Source organism: Arachis ipaensis, chromosome B10, assembly GCF_059453495.1.
Source record: "Arachis ipaensis isolate K30076 ecotype BB chromosome B10, ASM5945349v1, whole genome shotgun sequence".
Taxonomy (NCBI): domain Eukaryota; kingdom Viridiplantae; phylum Streptophyta; class Magnoliopsida; order Fabales; family Fabaceae; genus Arachis; species Arachis ipaensis.
The window spans coordinates 87,032,484-87,036,886 of NC_142435.1; the positions used below are offsets into that span (position 1 = coordinate 87,032,484).

A 4,403-nucleotide genomic window follows, 5' to 3' on the forward strand; every position below is an offset into this window, starting at 1 on the left:
ATACTCATCATAGCTCATGAATGGCATAAGGAGGTTTAATGGAATCTCTATGGTCTCTAGATGAGTCTCAGATTCCTTTGGATCCTCAAAGGGAAGCTCCTTATTGATCACTGGACGTCCCAGGAGGTCTTCCTCCTTGGGATTCACGTCCTCTCCTTCCTTCACAGGTTCGGCCATGGTGATTAATTCAATGGCCTTGCACTCTCCTTTTGGATTTTCTTCTGTATTGCTTGGGAGAGTACTAGGAGGGATTTCAGTGATCCTTTTACTCAGTTGGCCCACTTGTGCTTCCAAATTTCTAATGAAAGACCTTGTTTCATTCATGAAACTTATAGTGGCCTTGGACAGATCAAAGACTAAGCTTGCTAATTTAGAGGTATTTTGTTCAGAGTTCTCTTTCTGTTGCTGAGTGGATGATGGAAAAGGCTTGCTATTGCTAAACCTGTATCTTCCACCATTATTAAAGCCTTGTTGAGGCTTTTGTTGATCCTTCCATGAGAGATTTGGATGATTTCTCCATGATGGATTATAGGTGTTTCCACATGGTTCACCTAAGTAATTCACCTCTGCTATTGCAGGGTTCTCAAGATCATAAGCTTCTTCTTCAGAAGATGCCTCTTGAGTACTATTGGATGCAGCTTGCATTCCATTCAGACTCTGAGAAATCATATTGACTTGCTGAGTCAATATTTTATTCTGAGCCAATATGGCATTCAGAGTATCAATTTCAAGAACTCCCTTCTTCTGAGGCGTCCCATTACTCACAGGATTCCTCTCAGAAGTGTACATGAACTGGTTATTAGCAACCATGTCAATGAGTTCTTGAGCTTCTGCAGGCGTTTTCTTTAGGTGAATAGATCCACCTGCAGAAGTATCCAATGACATCTTAGCTAGTTCAGACAGACCATCATAGAATATATCCAGGATGGTCCATTCTGAAAGCATGTCAGAAGGACACTTTTTGGTCAGTTGCTTGTATCTCTCCCAAGCTTCATAGAGGGATTCACCTTCCTTCTGTCTGAAGGTCTGAACATCCACTCTAAGCTTGCTCAGCTTTTGAGGAGGAAAGAACTTGGCTAAGAAAGCCGTGACCAGCTTATCCCAAGAGTTCAGGCTATCTCTGAGTTGAGAGTCCAACCACACTCTAGCTCTGTCTCTTACAGCAAAAGGGAAAAGCATGAGCCTGTAGACTTCAGGATCTACTCCATTAGTCTTAACAGTATCACATATCTGCAAGAATTCAGTTAAGAACTGAAAAGGATCTTCAGATGGAAGTCCATGAAACTTACAGTTCTGCTGCATCAGAGAAACTAATTGAGGTTTCAGCTCAAAGTTGTTTGCTCCAATGGCAGGAATGGAGATGCTTCTTCCATGTAAATTAGAATTTGGTGCAGTAAAGTCACCAAGCATTCTCCTTGCATTATTATTGTTGGGTTCGGCTACCATCTCCTTTACTTGTTCAAAATTTTCAATAAGGTTGTCTCTGGATTGTTGTAATTTAGCTTATTTTAGTTTCCTCTTCAGAGTCCTTTCAGGTTTTGGATCAGCTTCAATAAGAATGCTTTTTTCCTTGTTCCTACTCATAAGAAAGAGAAGAGAACAAGAAAAGAAGAGGAATCCTCTATGTCACAGTAAAGAGGTTCCTTATTGTTAGTAGAAGAAGAAAAGGAATAGGGGTGAAGAAAAATGAAGAATCCAAACACAAGGGTAAGGATAGGAGCAGTGATGTCAGATGAAGAGAAGTGTTAGTAGATGAATAAATAATTAGAAGGAGATGAGGGAGAAGGATTTTCGAAAATTATTTTTGAAAAAGGGTTAGTGATTTTCGAAAATAGTTTTTGAAAAAGGTTAGTAATTTTCGAAAATTAAAATAATTACTTAATTAAAAAGAATTTTTGAAAAAGAGGGAAGATATTTTCGAAAATTAGAGAGAGAGAGTTAGTTAGGTAGTTTTGAAAAAGATAAGAAACAAACAAAAAGTTAGTTAGTTAGTTGAAACAAATTTTGAAAAGATAAGAAGTTACGAAGTTAGAAAAGATATTTTGAAATCAAATTTTTGAAAAAGATAAGATAAGAAGATATTTTTGAAAAGATATGATTTAAATTAGTTTTTGAAAAAGATTTGATTTTTAAAATCACAATTAATGACTTGATTCACAAGAAATCACAAGATATGATTCTAGACTCAAAGTTTGAATCTTTCTTAACAAGCAAGTAACAAACTTTTGAGAGATTAATTGAATCAAAACATTAATTGATGATGTTATTTTCGAAAATTATGGGATAAAATTAAGAAAAAGATTTTTGAAAAATATTTTTATAATTTTTGAAAATAACTAAGAAAAATGAAATAGATTTGATTTTTGAAAAAGATTTTGAAAAAGATAGGATTTTTAAATTGAAAATTTGATTTGACTCATAAGAAACAACTAGATTTTTAAAAATTTTTGAAAAAGTCAAATCTAATTTTCGAAATTTTGAGAGAGAAAAAGGGAAAGATATTTTTTTTATTTTTGAATTTTTAATGATGAGAGAGAAAAACATACAAAATGATGCAATGCATGAGAATTTTGGATCAAAGTATGTGATGAATGCAAGAACACTATGAATGTCAAGATGAACACCAAGAACACTTTGAATGTCAAGATGAACATCAAGACTTATTTTTGAAAATTTTTATATGCAAAGAAAACATACAAGACACCAAACTTAAAAATCTTTCATGTTTAGACTCTATGGATGTAAGAATGCATATGAAAAACAAGAAAAGACACAAAACAAGAAAACATCAAAATCAAACAAGAAGACTTACCAAGAACAACTTGAAGATCATGAAGAACACTATGAATGCATGAATTTTTTCGAAAAATGCAAGATGAATATGCAATTGACACCAAACTTTCAACTTGACTCAAGACTGAAACAAGAAACATGAAATATTTTTTTTTTTTTATGATTTTAAGATTTTTTTTTGTATTTTCTTTTAATTAAATTTTTTTTCGAAAATTATTTTGAAAAAGAAAAATAAGGATTCCAAAATTTTTTATATGAAATCCAGGAATCTTATGCTCTTTAGTCTAAAGCTCCAATCAAAGGGTTAGGCATGGCTTAATAGCCAGTCAAGCTTTAGTATGTAACTCAGACATGACACGACTGACATACCCTATCCAGAAGAATTGGATATGGCTTTACAGCCAGCCAGGCTTCAACATGCTTCATGAAACACTAGAATTCATTCTTAAAAATTCTGAAGAAAAATATATTTTTGAAAACATTTTTATTTTAAAATTTTTTTTTTCGAAAACAAAGGAGAAATTTTTGAAATATTTTTTTGAAAAATTTTTGAAAACTTTTTGAAAAGAAAACGAAAAGAAAGTTACCCAATCTGAGCAACAAGATGAACCGTCAGTTGTCCAAACTCGAACAATCCCCGGCAACGGCGCCAAAAACTTGGTGCACGAAATTGTGATCATCAATGGCGCCATCAACATGGTACGCTCAATTGTAATCTCAACTTTTTATCACAACTTCGCACAACTAACTAGCAAGTGCACTGGGTCGTCCAAGTAATAAACCTTACGCTAGTAAGGGTCGATCCCACGGAGATTGTTGGTATGAAGCAAGCTATGGTCACCTTGTAAATCTCTGTCAGGCGGTTATCAAAAGGTTATGGAGTTTTCGAAATTAAATAAGAAGTAAACATAAAATAAGGATAGAAATACTTATGTAATTCATTGGTTAGAATTTCAGATAAGCGTATAGAGATGCATTCGTTCCTCTGATCCTCTGCTTTCCTGCTGTCTTCATCCAATCAATCTTACTCCTTTCCATGGCTGGCTTTATGTAAGGACATCACCGTTGTCAATGGCTACTTTTGATCCTCTCTGGAAAATGGTCCGATGCGCTGTCACTGCATGGCTAATCGTCTGGAGACATCACCCTTGTCAATGGCTGCATCCCATCCTCTTGTGAAAATGGTCCAAATGCTCTGTCACAGCACGGCTAATCATCTGAGGTTCTCGATCATGCTGGAATAGTATTTACCCTCCTTTTGTTTCTGTCACTACGCCCAGCAATCGCGAGTTTGAAGTTCGTCACAGTTATTCAATCCTAGAGTCCTTCTCGGAATACCACAGACAAGGTTTAGACTTTCCGGACTCTCATGAATGCCGCCATCAATCTAGCTTATACCACGAAGATTCTGATTAAGAGATCCAAGAGATACTCATTCAATCTATGGTAGAACGGAAGTGGTTGTCAGGTACACGTTCATAGGGAATGATGATGATTGTCACATTCATCACATTCAGGTTGAAGTGCGAATGAATATCTTAGAAGCGGAATAAATTGAATTGAATAGAAAAACAGTAGTACTTTGCATTAATTCTTGAGGAACAGCAGAG

At 35.0% G+C, this 4,403-nt stretch overlaps 1 non-coding gene across 1 annotated transcript; it reads left to right on the top strand.

Moving 5' to 3' along the window:
• The first annotated feature begins 939 nt into the window (after positions 1-939).
• Positions 940-1,047, top strand: LOC148580744 (small nucleolar RNA R71). Its single transcript, XR_015896128.1, has one exon. It is a non-coding gene; the product is annotated as a small nucleolar RNA R71 (small nucleolar RNA).
• The last annotated feature ends 3,356 nt before the right edge of the window (positions 1,048-4,403 follow it).